Raw genomic sequence first — 15,504 nt, forward strand, 5'->3', positions numbered from 1 at the left:
CAAGGACTGTGACAAGAACAAGGGGGCATTCTCTTCGTTTGGAGGAAAGACAATTTCTGCACCAGCATAGAAGAGGGTTCTTCATGGTAAGAGCAGTGAGGCTCTGGAATTCTCTTCCTGAGGAAGTGGTGATGGCCAACTCACTGAATGAATTTAAGAAAGGAATGGATGCTTTTCTTGTGAGTAACAGTATAGAAGGCTACAAATAACATAATATTATAGGTAGATGGTTGACCCAGCTTAGGGGAAGGAATTTTTTTCCCTATGGAGAAAATTGGCTTCTACTCTGTGGGTTTTTTGCCTTCCCCAGGATCAACAATGCAGAACAGCTGCACTAAAAATAGGCTGAACTAAATGGACATAAGGTCTTCCTTCAGCCTTCAAAACTATGCTACTATGTTACTATGTAATAACCTCCAGTACCAAAGACGTCATTTTGCAAAAGTCTTCTGGGAAGGAAATTGAGCCAGTAGTGGAATCTGCATAGAACCTATAATTTCCGTGGCATAGTAGGTGGTATGTAAATTTATCCGCAGTAATATTCCCCATCAAATGAACCCGCATATAGTTGAAACCAAAGGTTTACATACACTATATAAAAAGACATATGCATGTTTTTCAATTAGAGATACACCTGTGGATGCATTTTAATGCACACGTGAAACACACTGCTTCATTGTGTAGCATCATGGGAAAGTCTAAAGAAATCAGCCAAGATATCAGGGAGAGAACTGTAGACTTGCAGAAGTCTGGCTCATCCTTGGGTACAATTTCAAGATACCTGAAGGTGCCTCATTCATCTGTACATACAATTATATGAAAGTACAAACAAGATTGTCCAGCCATCATACTGCTCAGGAAGGAGATAGGTTCCGTGTCCCAGAGAAGAACGTGCTTTTGCCCGACATATGCATATCAATCCAAAGACAAAAGCTAATGACCTAGTGAAGATGATGGTGGAAACTGGTAAGATTGTGTCAATATCCCGAGTGAAACGAATACTGTATCAACATGGGCTGAAAGACCACTCTGCTAGGAATAAGCCATTACTTCAAAAGGAAACAGAAATAAGTCAGATTAATGTTGGCAAAAGCACACAGGAAGAAAGACCTTAATTTTTAGAGACATATCTTATGGTCTGATGAAACTAAAATTGAACTTTTTGTGCATAATGACCATCGTTACATTTGGAGGAAAAAAGGGGACGCTTTGAAACCTAAAAACACCATCCCAACTATGAAACACAGAGGTGGCAGTATCATGTTATGTGGTTGTTTTGCTGCAGGAGAGACTGGTACATGTCACAAAATAGATAGCATCATGAGAAAAGAAGATTATGTGGCAATACTGAAGCAACATCTCAAGACATCAGCCAGGAAGTTACAGCTTAGGTGGAAATGGGTCTTCCAAATGGACAATGACCCGTCAAAATGGTAACAAAGTGGCATAAGAATAACAAAGTCAATGTGTTGGTGTCCATCACAAAGCCCTGATCTCAATCCTATTGAAAATTTATGGGCAAAGCTGAAAAGACAAGTGCGAGCAAGGCGACCTACAAACATGGATTAGTCACACCAGTTTTGTCAGGAGGAATGGGCCCAAATTCCGACCAACTACTGTGAGAAGCTTGTGGAAGTATATCCCAAATGTTGGACCCAAGACAGATACAGGAAAGATATATATCTGACCCAAGTCATTCAGTTTAAGGGCAATGGTACCAAATACACACCAAATGATACCCGCAAGGGTAAAACACTTACTACAGTTGCATGGCATTGTTTGAACTGCCATTCTAGTAAGCATTCTAACATCTCAGTCGTGGGACTCAATCATTGTTGGTTCACGCAGGGGTGGCTCGCTACACAAGAGGCTGAATCACGGTGGATTTTTCTGCTTCATTCCACAGCACTCACCGGATTAAATGAAGACCTATTGTTCATCGGTTTCCTTGGATGATTATCGCCAAAAATATCCATCCATTCGCATGTGGCTTGATTGGAAGATCTACCATTCAACATGTCTTGGAACTGGTCATCACCCAACTGCATAGAAGCATACTATCATTCTTGTGGGATGGGACCTTTAATCCAGCATTTAAATTTTTGGATATTCTTCCTGTGTCGGAGTCATTGTGTCATTATATCCATTACATCTTAGGGCCTAAGTTGGAGCTATCCAATATATCTCCCATTTTTATCTCTTGCTTTAGGAGATTAGAACCTTATCTGGGTACTTGTTAATTGGCCTTACCTCTATTCCTTTAGTACGGCCACCATCTTGAATACCTTATTGGACATTTTGTGGACGGGACCATTTTGAGTGAGCTTGAATTTCAGTAACCGGTATATCTAACATATGGCCCTTTTTGGATTATGGTTCTCCTATTTTCATATTATATCTTTTCAGAAACAACTTGGTTCTTAACATACATGGATTCCTTTGTTCCATATATGTGGTTTCTGAACTTTTTCCCACGTGCCTGAGTTCACCTCAGGTCAGGCAGGGAGTCTGCGCAGCCTCAGTGACGTCAGCGGTAGTCACTGAGGCTGCGCAGACTCCCCGCCTGACCCGTGGTGAACTGACAGAGTGGGAAAAAGTTCATAAACTTTCCCACTGTAAGGAGTAGCAAGAGCGGACCCTCTGGGTCACGGTACCGGGATCCCTGGGGTTAGCTGGCCAGGTGGTGCCGACCCCTATACAGGGAATGTTAGGAGCAGGCCCGAAGGAGTTGAATACCGTGACAGCTGATACCAAGAGGGGCGGCTCAGGTGAGGATGAGACAAACAAGGCAGAGGGTCAGGAGCGACTGGAGTCAGGAGTGACCGGAGTCAGGAGCGACCGGAGTCAGGAGCGACCGGAGTCAGGAGCGACCGGAGTCAGGAGCAACCGGAGTCAGGAGCGACAGGAGACAGGAGCAACTGGAGACAGGAGAGACCAGACGGGGCCAGAGTACCATACAGAAGGCACACGATAATCAGGCGCCTCCATGAGGGAGGAGCCGCCAGATATACCCTGTGCTGGAGCTTGATTGGTAATCGCTCCACAGGGCTGGTGCAGCAGGGGTTAAGTGAGGGGAAGAGTGCGCGCCTGTGGCCTAAGGCGCATGCCCGGGACAGGAGCAGAGGGAGGAAGCCCAGGCAGATCTGCAGGACGGGAGACTGAAGCGTTGCGCGCCGGCTGGAGTGGTGAGCGGGGAGTCGGGGGGAGACCAAGGGAGCAGGAGCAGGCAGAGCGGGACCCTGCGAGACAGGTGACGCCGGCCCCGACCTGACAGGCGGCCCCGGCGTGACACCCACACTAATCAGTTCATCTCCGGCCAGGCAGAGAGGCTGTGCAGACATGATTTCATTCATTCTGCAGTGGTTTACAGCCGGGCCAGTAGCATTAGCACCAGTCTCGGTTGTAAACTAGTTAACCCCTTGTGATGGATTGCAGCGGGGGACCTGACTGAACTGCAGAGAGGTATGGATATTGTTGTTTTTTTGTTTTTTTTTTAGTTACAGGAGAACAAGAGATTCTGTTGGATTAGCAGCATAATAAATTTAGTCAAAAACTTTGGGTAATTATTTCATTAAAATAATTTAATGCCTGTGTGTCTATTTTAACCCTTTACTACTATAGAATTAATAATGAATAGGTGTCTTATTGACACCTCGCCATTATTAACCAGGCTTAATGTCACCTTTCAATAGCAAGGTGACAATAACCCCTTATTACCCCACTTACCACCTCTATAGGGCAAGTGGGAAGAGCCAGGCAAAGAACCAGAATTGGCACATCTAATAGGTGCGCCTTTTCTGGGCAACTGCGGGCTGCTATTTTTAGGCTGTGAGAGACCAAGATCAAAGGCCCCTTACCAGCCTGAGAATATCAGCCCCCAGCTGTCTGCTTTAGCAAGGCTGGTTGTCAAAAATGGGGGGACCCTACGCCATTTTTTTCAAATTATTTAAATAATTTAAAAAAAAAGTGTGGGAACCCCTCTATTCATAACTAGCCTTGCTGAAGCTGACAGCTGAGGGTTGCAGCCCCCAGCTGTGAGTTTCATCTGTCTGGTTATGAAAAATAGGGGGAGATCCACGTCGTTTTTTTATTATTTATTTATATTCAGCGCAGGAGCGGCAGATGAATACTCCCATCCACCGCTTCTGCTTTCATTGCAATCTGTGGTAGTAGGTGTCGGATGATGGGATCAGTTGTCCCATCAGCTGACACCAGTGACCAGAGGTAAACTGAGCAAGCTCAGTTAAAAAAACGGAATCCGTCGCCGGATTCCGTCATGTGACGAACTACAATGGATCTGTCGCCCATAGGCGTCCATTCTAGCAGATGACGGACGGCGACGGATCCGTCGCTGTCCGACTTTTTGACGGAGACAAAAAACGTTCCTTTGTGCGTCGTTTCCGGCCGCCAGACAAAGAATTTCCAACGATCCGGCGAACAGCGGATGAAACGTGAGGCCATACGTTGCAATACAAGTCTATGAGAAAAAATGGATCTGGCGGCATCAGTCGCTGGATCTTTTTTTTTCAAAATTTGACCGATTGCAACTGATGGCAAAAAACTGATATGTGAAAGCGGCCTAACCCGGTGAGGTAACCTCGCAGCATAGCAGATCAATGGCCAGCACACTTACCTTATTCTGTGTTTGGCATGACTGAATTGCACACACCAGATGTGTCTATTTTTTGCATTATTTGGGTTACTGCCTGGTTTTTGGATCTAGTTGTCCATATTTTACAAGTTGGTTAACATGCTATACATTGCTTATTAGCATTTTGATATTGCCAGTCATTATATATACATTTATTGGTATACTTGACAGTCTAAGGGCATGATTTTCATATAAACTTTCTGCTGCCTCATTATGATTTATGCATCTGGAGGGGGGACTTCTTTGATTTTAATTGTGTTTTAACTCATGTTTGCCAATAAAGTTTTTTTCTCTTTTTACTTATAGTATTGTTGGTGTGCTTTTTCTCCTGTTTCCAATATGTTACTAGGAGTCGTTTCCGACATGTATTGAAAGAAGTGGTTAGAGAAGAAGACTTAATGGTGCCAAACTGACTTTGCCATTTGAGCAGCACATACCAGGCAATTTTGTTTGATAAAGTTCACATATTATGTCCATTTTGCCTGTTATGACTTTTAGATTTGACCTATAGTTCTGAATTGGGTTGTAGTGAAACACTTCCAAACTCAAGTCAGCCTGCCTACGTCTTGACATAAGTTCCATATGATGTAATTTGTATGATGTAATTTTTAAGATATTCATCATTTTGTTCAGATGTTTCCGCATTCCTTGATTCAACCTGTCTCATCTGACTCTCCTGAAGATAATGTTCCTGGTGTTCAAATATTCTAGTTGCCTTTGATTCAGCCTGTCTTTGGCTAGTTTCACACTAGCGTTACCAGGCGCACCACACGGCTGCCACTAAGCTCCGCCCCTGGCCACGCCCCCTCCGGTCAGCTCCACCTCTGATCGCATGACACTGCATGCGATCAGCATACCCTATATTTAGCGTTGCATTTTTGTTCGCACGGCGCAGCGCCAAAAGGGCACAAGCACCGGCAAAAGTGTACCAGCGCACGACCAGCGTACCCAATGCTAAATATATGGTACGCTGATCGCATGCACCGTCATGTGATCAGAGGAGGAGCTGACCGGAGGGGGCGCAGCCGGGGGCGGAGCTTAGCAGCGGCCGTGCTCTGCACCCGGTAACGCTAGTGTGAAACTAGCCTTTTCTATTTCCTTTCAAGCCAGCACTCTCGTTGTTCACTTATTTCAGCTGTTTGAGACAGTTTTCCTTTCTTAGCTTTTGAATTAACTTCCCTAATACATGACTCTTAGTAATCACCTCACACTAATCAGAGATCTAAAAGGTAAAGGTAAATCTATACATATAAAGCAGAAAATGTTTGTTCTAAGGCTCACAACTCTCAGTTATGAAAACCGACTCACAGTAACGATGTTACTGTGAGGCATTTCTCATACATGAGGCCCCAGTTACTTCTGCAGTGGCTACAGGCAACCAGAATGAACTTACTGTGAGACAATTCTCATAAGTGAGGCCCCGGTTACTTCTGCAACAGCCATTGCTATAAATCCAGACTTTAGAATGACTTATAAGGTTGCCCCATCTCATGGTTACTGTATTGTAACTGCCCATTTAAGAGTCACTCTTTGGGCGCTGGTGCTTTAATTCTTCAACCCCTTAATGACCACAGATACACCTTTTAATGGCGGCAGTTAAGGGTACTTATTCCTCAGGGCCGCTTTTTCATGGCACTGAGAAATAAGTGTATAACGCCCCCCAGCGTCGGAACTTTTCCAGGGTCTTGGCTACCGGGGGTAGATGAGATCCCAGAGAATATGATTCGGGTCGGTTTTTACCGACCCCAGTGTTGCAATCACCATTATTCGCGGTATAACGGCGACCGCAAAAAAAGTCAGATTTCCCATTTAATTTCTCTCTCTTCTGATGTGATCTAGCACATCAAAGGAGAGAGAAATGGGGTCCCTCGGTACCTCTTGTGTCTCTGGACCCTCCTGAATTCCCCAGTGATGTCCCCCGTTAGTCGGTTTATTCCGAGAAGAAAATGGCCGGCACATGTGCAGTGCATCCACCGACATCCGCCAGCCGGCACCTGGCAACAATAGGAAATTTTTCCTATTGGTTCATTTTGATCACAGTGATAAACCCTATCACAGTGATCAAATTAGAAAAATAGTAAATCAACCCCCCTTTATCACCTGCCTAGTTAGGTAAAAATAATAAAGTAAAAAATGTATTTATTTCCATTTTTCCATTAAAGTTAGGGTTGGGGCTATTGTTAGAGTTGGGTTTAGAGATAGGGTTGGGGTTATAGCTATGGTTAGGGTTGGGTCTAGGTTTGGGGTTATAGTTGGGGTTATAGCTAGGGTTAGGGGAGGGCTAGGGTTAGAGTTATGGTTGGGGTTATAGTTGGGTTATAGCTAGAGTTAAGGTTGGGGCTAGGGTTAGGGTTGTGTTAGGGTTGGGTGTTGTGAGTTCATTTTCCCCTTCACCGTCGATGTCTGATGAACTCCCTCTTCTGGTGAAGGAAGGTAGTGAGGCTGATTACCAAACACCTGATCTTGTAGATGATGACTGGGTAACAGGAACTTCTGACTGGATATAAGGCAGCCGACGCCCTTCTGAGTCGCTGGTGATTTCTCTGCTGGATTCTTGGAGACCAGTCTGATTCCTGCTTCCCAAAGATAAGTTTTTGCTCTGCTATTGAACTTATTAGTTTTGTTTTGTTTACCTTGTTTTTTGGAGTTCAGCCATCCCCGGTTGGGGGTGTGCTGAGTTCCATTTTTGTCTCTGATCAGTTTGTCTCTTTGCTCTGTCTTCAGAATTTACCTGAGTGCTGATATAGTCTTTTTGAAGTCCTAGTGACTTCAGGGCCTGTTTTTCCTATCAGATGGTTGGGACATTTTTTGGTAGGGTTTTTTATGGATTGCAGACAGCAGCTTTTCTATCCTGTCCTTTTGAGTTAGCTTGGGCCCCATCGTTTGCTCAACCTATCTTTCTATCTGTGTTAGTGTTTTCATCTTGCTTCACCGTCATTATATGTTGGGGGCTGCCTATTGCTTTGGGGTCTGCTCTGGGGCAGTTTAGATTTCCCCTTTCTTTCTTTAGGCCTATTTAGTTCTCCGGCTGTGATCGAGGGGTCTAGGGCATCGTAGGAACCCCCCACGGCTACTGTTAGTTGTTGTGGATAGGATCAGGGGTCTGCAATCCGATAGCTACAACCTCTCCGGTTTTCTGGACTTAGCTTGTATTTTTGTTTTTTCCTCCTTCGGTGACTCATTCATAACAGAATCACCAGCCATACCGCAGATCCTAGGGTACTCAATAGCAGGAAAGAATTGTAAAAAAAAAAAAAAAAAAAGAGTTTGTCAGAATTTTTTTTTTTTTGTGTATATTTTTTCCTCAATGTCTCTGAGGCCCTAGGGGGAATTTTTTTTTACTTTCTCAATGGAGATGAAGCAATTGTCTGATCGTGTGGAGCAGCTCACTGCTGAAGTGCGGGGAATTTCCGCCTATCTTGCTCATTCACATGCTGCTGAACCAAAGATCCCTACTCCTGATGTGTTTTTTGGGGATCGGTCTAAATTTTTGAATTTTAAGAATAATTGTAAATTATTTTTTGCCTTGAAGCCTAAGTCGTCGGGGAGCTCCGCGCAGCAGGTTAAAATTGTCATCTCTTTGCTGCGCGGCGATCCCCAGGATTGGGCGTTTTCTTTGAAACCTGATGATCCTATTCTTACTAATGTGAATGCATTTTTTCAAGCCTTGGGGTTGTTGTATGATGAACCTAATGCTATTGATCAGGCTGAAAAGGCCCTGTTGGCATTGAGCCAGGGTCGGGATTCTGCAGAGTTGTACTGTCAAAAATTCAGAAAGTGGGCGGTCGTTACTACCTGGAATGATGGTGCCTTGGCAGCTCACTTTCGGAAGGGTTTGTCAGAAACCGTAAAAGATACTATGGTGGGATTTCCTGTTCCCTCTGGTCTTGATGATGCTATATCATTAGCCATTCAGGTTGATCGGCGTTTGCGTGAACGCAAAACCGCACGAGAGGTGTTGCCACCTGTTGAACAAATGTCTGAACCTATGCAATGTGATAGAGTTTTGTCTAGGGCGCAACGTCAGGAGTTCAGAAGGCGTAATAAGCTGTGTTTCTTCTGTGGTGATGCCTCGCATATTATTTCTGTCTGCCCTAAACGAGAGAAACATTTTGCACATACATTTGCTGTGGGTGGTGTTCAACCTAAGTTTCTTCTGGCAATTACTCTGATCTGCTCCCTGTCCACATTTTCCGCTAAGGCTTTTGTGGATTCGGGAGCAGCTCTGAACCTGATGGACTTGGATTTTGCTAAACGTTGTGGATTTCCTATGACACCTCTGCGGACGCCTATCCCTTTGAGGGGTATTGATGCTACTCCTTTGGCGAAGAATAAACCTCAGTTTTGGACCCAGGTGGTAATGCGGGTCGCCCCAGACCAACAAGAGAATTGCAGATTTTTGGTGTTGCATAATTTGCATGATACCATTGTTCTGGGGTTACCCTGGTTGCAAATCCATAATCCAGTTTTGGATTGGAAATCTGTGTCTGTGGTGAATTGGGGTTGTCGGTGTGCCCTTAGTGATGCTCCTGTTTTCTCCACCTCTCCCCAGTCGCATGATGTTCCTGACTATTTGGCTGATTTTTATGATGTATTTAGTGAGAATGAGTCTGCGTCTTTGCCTCCTCATAGGATTTATGACTGTGCAATTGAGCTGAGCCCTGGGTGTAAATTTCCCAAGGGTCGACTTTTCAATTTATCTGTACCCGAGCACGAGGCTATGCGATCCTATATTAAGGAGTCGTTGGAGAAGGGTCATATTAGACCATCCTCTTCACCCTTAGGTGCTGGGTTTTTTTCGTGGCTAAGAAAGATGGGTCATTAAGGCCTTGTATTGACTATCGTTCCCTCAACAAAATTACTGTTAAATATCAGTATCTTTTACCCCTGATTTCTGATCTATTCTCCAGAGTTAAAGGTGCTTGCTGGTTTACAAAGCTAGACCTCAGGGGGCGTATAATCTTATTCGTATTAAGCATGGGGATGAATGGAAGACGGCGTTTAATACTCCGGAGGGACATTTTGAGTACCTGGTGATGCCTTTTGGGCTCACTAATGCCCCTTCTGTCTTCCAGTGCTTCATGAATGATATTTTCCGAGACTTGGTGGATAAATTTTTGATCATCTATCTGGATGATATTTTGATCTTTTCCAAGGATTGGGACTCTCATGTGGAACATGTTTGGACTGTGTTCCGGATTTTGAGGGAGAATTCCCTGTATGTCAAGGGATCGAAATGCCTTTTTGGTGTACAGAGGAATTCATTTTTGGGATTTATTTTGTCTCCGTCAACTATTGAAATGGACCCGGCCAAGGTACAGGCCATTTATGATTGGGTTCAGCCCACTTCTTTGAAGGCCCTCCAGAAGTTTTTGGGTTTTGCTAATTTTTATCATAAATTTATAGCTAATTTTTCTGGTATTGCCAAACCATTGACTGATTTGACTAAGAAGGGTGCTGATGTGCTGAATTGGTCTCCGGAGGCTGTTTCTTCCTTTCAGGAGCTGAAGCGAAGGTTCACTTCTTCTCCGGTTTTGCGGCAACCTGATGTCTCACTCCCATTTCAGGTAGAGGTGGACGCTTCTGAGATTGGTGCAGGAGCTGTTTTGTCCCAAAAAGATCCTGTAACATCTAAAATGAATCCCTGTGCTTTCTTTTCCAGAGAGTTCTCCCCATCCGAACGTAACTATGATGTGGGGAATCGGGAACTGTTAGCTATGAAATGGGCATTTGAGGAGTGGAGACATTGGTTGGAGGGAGCTAAACATCAAGTCGTGGTCCTTACTGACCACAAGAATTTGATTTACCTGGAGTCGGCCAAACGCTTGAATCCTAGACAGGCTAGGTGGGCCTTGTTTTTCACACGTTTTGATTTTGTGGTCTCTTTTCTTCCGGGCACTAAGAATGTCAAGGCAGACGCCCTCTCTAGGAGTTTCTTTGCTGATTCTCCTGTTGTGACCAAGCCTGCTACCATCTTAGGTGAGGGGGTAGTTCTTTCTGCCATCTCGCCCGATTTGAGACATGCTCTGGAAGAGTTTCAGGAGGACAAACCTGAGCGTTGTCCCATTGGAAAATTGTATGTTCCTGACCAGTGGAGGAAGAGAGTGATGTCTGAAGTTCATTGCTCTGCATTGGCTGGTCATCCAGGTATTTTTGGTACTAGAGATTTGGTGAGTCAGTCTTTTTGGTGGCCCAACTTGTCTCGTGATGTCAGGAATTTTGTGCAGTCCTGTGGGACTTGCTCTCGGTCTAAACCTTGTTCTCGCTCTAGTGGGTTGTTGATGCCTTTGCCGGTGCCCAGGAGGCCATGGACCCATATTTCAATGGATTTTATCTCTGATATGCCTGTCTGTCTGTCTCTCAGAGAATGACTGTTATTTGGGTGATTTGTGATAGATTCTCTAAGATGGTCCATCTTGTACCACTCCCTAAGTTGCCATCTTCCTCAGAGTTGGTGCCCTTGTTTTTGCAACAGGTGGTTCGCTTGCACGGGATTCCTGAGAACATTGTATCTGACAGAGGAGTTCAGTTTGTGTCTAGATTTTGGAGGACTTTCTGTTCCAAGCTGGGAATTCAGTTGTCCTTCTCCTCTGCGTTTCACCCTCAGACCAATGGGCAGACGGAGAGAACAAACCAGACTTTGGAGTCGTATTTGAGATGTTTTATTTCTGCTGATCAGGATCATTGGGTTTCATTTTTGCCCTTGGCCGAATTTGCTTTAAATAATAGAGCTAGTTCTGCCACTTTGATGTCACCTTTTTTTTGTAACTTTGGGTTTCATCCTCGATTCTCTTCAGGGCAGGTGGAGCCTTCTGCCTGCCCAGGTGTTGACACTGTGGTGGAGAGAATGCACCAGATCTGGGACCAAGTGGTGGATAAGTTGTCTCTCTCTCTCAGGAAAAGGCGCAGCGGTTTTCCAACCGGCATAGGACCATTGGTCCCCAGTTTAAGGTGGGTGATATGGTTTGGTTGTCATCAAAGAATATCGCTATGTAGGTGGCTTCTCCAAAGTTTAAACCTAGATTTATTGGACCTTACAAGATTTTGGAGATTCTTAATCCAGTCTCTTTTCGATTGGCTCTTCCTGTTACATTTAAGATCCATAACGTGTTTCATAAGTCTCTGTTAAAGAAGTTTGTTGAGCCAGTAGTTCCTGTGGTGGCACCTCCTGACCCGGTATTGGTTGAAGGTAATGTGGAATATGAGGTTGAGAAGATACTGGATTCTCGCCTGGCTAGACGGAGACTCCAGTATTTGGTTAAATGGAAAGGTTATGACCAGGAGGATAATTCTTGGGTCCCTGCATCCGATATTCATGCCGAAAGATTGGTTCGTGCCTTTCATCGGGCCCATCCTGATTGCCCTGATGGCGTGGATGAGGGTTCGGTGACCCCTCCTCAAGGGGGAGGTACTGTTGTGAGTTCATTTTCCCCTTCACCATCGATGTCTGATGAACTTCCTCTTCTGGTGAAGGAAGGTAGTGAGGCTGATTACCAAACACCTGATCTTGTAGATGATGACTGGGTAACAGGAACTTCTGACTGGATATAAGGCAGCCGACGCCCTTCTGAGTCGCTGGTGATTTCTCTTCTGGATTCTTGGAGACCAGTCTGATTCCTGCTTCCCAAAGATAAGTTTTTGCTCTGCTATTGAACTTATTAGTTTTGTTTTGTTTACCTTGTTTTTTGGAGTTCAGCCATCCCCGGTTGGGGGTGTGCTGAGTTACATTTTTGCCTCTGATCAGTTTGTCTCTTTGCTCTGTCTTCAGAATTTACCTGAGTGCTGATATAGTCTTTTTGAAGTCCTAGCGACTTCAGGGCCTGTTTTTCCTATCAGATGGTTGGGACATTTTTTGGTAGGGTTTTTTACGGATTGCAGACAGCAGCTTTTTAGTTAACTTGGGCCCCATCGTTTGCTCAACCTATCTTTCTATCTGTGTTAGTGTTTTCATCTTGCTTCACCGTCATTATATGTTGGGGGCTGCCTATTGCTTTGGGGTCTGCTCTGGGGCAGTTTGGATTTCCCCTTTCTTTCTTTAGGCCTATTTAGTTCTCCGGCTGTGATCGAGGGGTCTAGGGCATCGTAGGAACCCCCCACGGCTACTGTTAGTTGTTGTGGATAGGATCAGGGGTCTGCAATCCGATAGCTACCAACCTCTCCGGTTTTCTGGACTTAGCTTGTATTTTTGTTTTTTCCTCCTTCGGTGACTCATTCATAACAGTTGGGGCTAGGGTTAGGGTTGTGCTAGGGTTAGGGTTGAGACTAGGGTTGGGGTTAGGGTTGTGTTGGGGTAGGGTCGTGTTTTGGCTAAGGATCTTAGGGTTAGGGTTGTGGTGTTGAGGCTAGTGTGGAATTGGGGTTAGGGTTGTGGATAGGGTTATGGTTAGGGTTGGGATTAGGGGTGTGTTGGAGTTGGGGTTTGAGTTAGGGCTGTGTTAGGGTTTCCACTGTTTAGGTACATCATGGGGTCTCTAAATGCGACATGGCGCCTGCCACTGATTCCAGCCAATTTTGTGTTCAAAGATGCTCCCTCCCTTCTGAGCCTTGCCATGCGCCCAAACAGTGGCTTTGCCAAACATACGGGGTATCAGCACACTCAGGAGAAATTGCACAACAAATTTTGTGGTCCATGTTCTCCTGATACTCTTGTGAAAATAAAAAAGTTTGGCTCCAAATTTTTTGTGAAAAAAGTAAAATGTTTATTTTTTCCTTCCACATTTCTTTACTGCTCGTGACGCATCTGAAGGGTAAATAAACTTCTTGAATGTGGTTTTGCGCTCCTTGAGGGGTGGTTTTTAGAATGGTGTCACTTTTGGGTATTTTCTTTCATATTGACTCCACAAACTCACTTGAAATGTGAGGTGGTCCCTAAAAAAACGGTTTTGTAAATTTTGTTGGAAAAATTAGAAATCGCTGGTCAACTTTTAACCCTTATAATATCCTCACAAAAAAATATATGTTTCCAAAATTGTGCTGATGTAAAGTAGACATATGGGAAATGTTATTTTTTCACTATTTTGTGCGATATGATTCTCTGATATAAGGACACAAAATTAAAAGTTTGAAAATTGCAAAATGTTCAAAATTTTTGCCAACTTTCCGTTTTTTTTCATAAATAAACGCAGGTCATATCGAAGAAATTTTACCACTAACATGAAGTACAATATATCACGAAAAAAAAATCTCCGAATCAGTGGGATCCGTTGAAGCGTTCCAGAGCTATAACCTCATAAAGTGACAGTGGTCAGAGTTGTAAAAATTGGCTTGGTCATTAGGTACCAATTTGGCTCTGTCACTAATGGGTTAAGACTAGTGTTGAGCATTCCGATACTGCAAATATCGGGTATCGGCCGATATTTGCTGTATCGGAATTCCGATACCGAGTACCGATATTTTTACAATATCGGATACCGGAATCGGAAGTTCCCATAATGCAATGAGCCAGTGTTGTGGCTGTGATTGGCTGCTGAAATGTAGGTCATCATGATGCGCAGTCTGTGCGCTTCATGATGCGCGGTCTGTGCGGGCCTGCCGGGGGTCTGTGCGGGCTGCCGGGGGTCTGTGCGGGCCTGCCGGGGGTCTGTACGGGCCTGCTGGGGGTCTGTACGGGCCTGCCGGGGGTCTGTGCGGCCTGCCGGGGGTCTGTGCAGACCTGCCGGGGGTCTGTCTGGTCCTGCCGGGGGTCTGTGCGGGCTGCCGGGGGTCTGTGCGGGCCTGCCGGGGGTCTGTGCGGGCCTGCCGGGGGTCTGAGCGGGCGTGCCGGGGTTTGTGTGTGTGTGCAGGCATCGTCCCATCGGGTTATGCCTGCTTCAATGACAGTGATTGACACATTAGCCAATGATGGGACGGTAGTAGTCCCATCATCCGGCTAATGTGTTGAATGTAAAAAAAGAAAAAAAAGCATACATACTACATATATACTACATATATACAACATTCATGCAACATACATACATACTAGATACATACTACATACAGTGGGGAAAAAAAGTATTTAGTCAGTCAGCAATAGTGCAAGTTCCACCACTTAAAAAGATGAGAGGCGCCTGTAATTTACATCATAGGTAGACCTCAACTATGGGAGACAAACTGAGAAAAAAAAATCCAGAAAATCACATTGTCTTTTTTTTTTTCATTTTATTTGCATATTATGGTGGAAAATAAGTATTTGGTCAGAAACAAGCAATCAAGATTTCTGGCTCTCACAGACCTGTAACTTCTTCTTTAAGAGTCTCCTCTTTCCTCCACTCATTACCTGTAGTAATGGCACCTGTTTAAACTTGTTATCAGTATAAAAAGACACCTGTGCACACCCTCAAACAGTCTGACTCCAAACTCCACTATGGTGAAGACCAAAGAGCTGTCAAAGGACACCAGAAACAAAATTGTAGCCTTGCACCAGGCTGGGAAGACTGAATCTGCAAAAGCCAACCAGCTTGGAGTGAAGAAATCAACTGTGGGAGCAATAATTAGAAAATGGAAGACATACAAGACCACTGATAATCTCCCTCGATCTGGTGCTCCACGCAAAATCCCACCCCGTGGGGTCAGAATGATCACAAGAACGGTGAGCAAAAATCCCAGAACCACGCGGGGGGACCTAGTGAATGAACTGCAGAGAGCTGGGACCAATGTAACAAGGCCTACCATAAGTAACACACTACGCCACCATGGACTCAGATCCTGCAGTGCCAGACGTGTCCCACTGCTTAAGCCTGTACATGTCCGGGCCCATCTGAAGTTTGCTAGAGAGCATTTGGATGATCCAGAGGAGTTTTGGGAGAATGTCCTATGGTCTGATGAAACCAAACTGGAACTGTTTGGTAGAAACACAACTTGTCGTGTTTGGAGGA

The sequence above is a fragment of the Dendrobates tinctorius genome, unplaced genomic scaffold (assembly GCF_039654945.1).
Source record: "Dendrobates tinctorius isolate UK_male_01 unplaced genomic scaffold, ASM3965494v1 ptg000003l, whole genome shotgun sequence".
In the NCBI taxonomy this organism is placed as follows: Eukaryota; Metazoa; Chordata; class Amphibia; order Anura; family Dendrobatidae; genus Dendrobates; species Dendrobates tinctorius.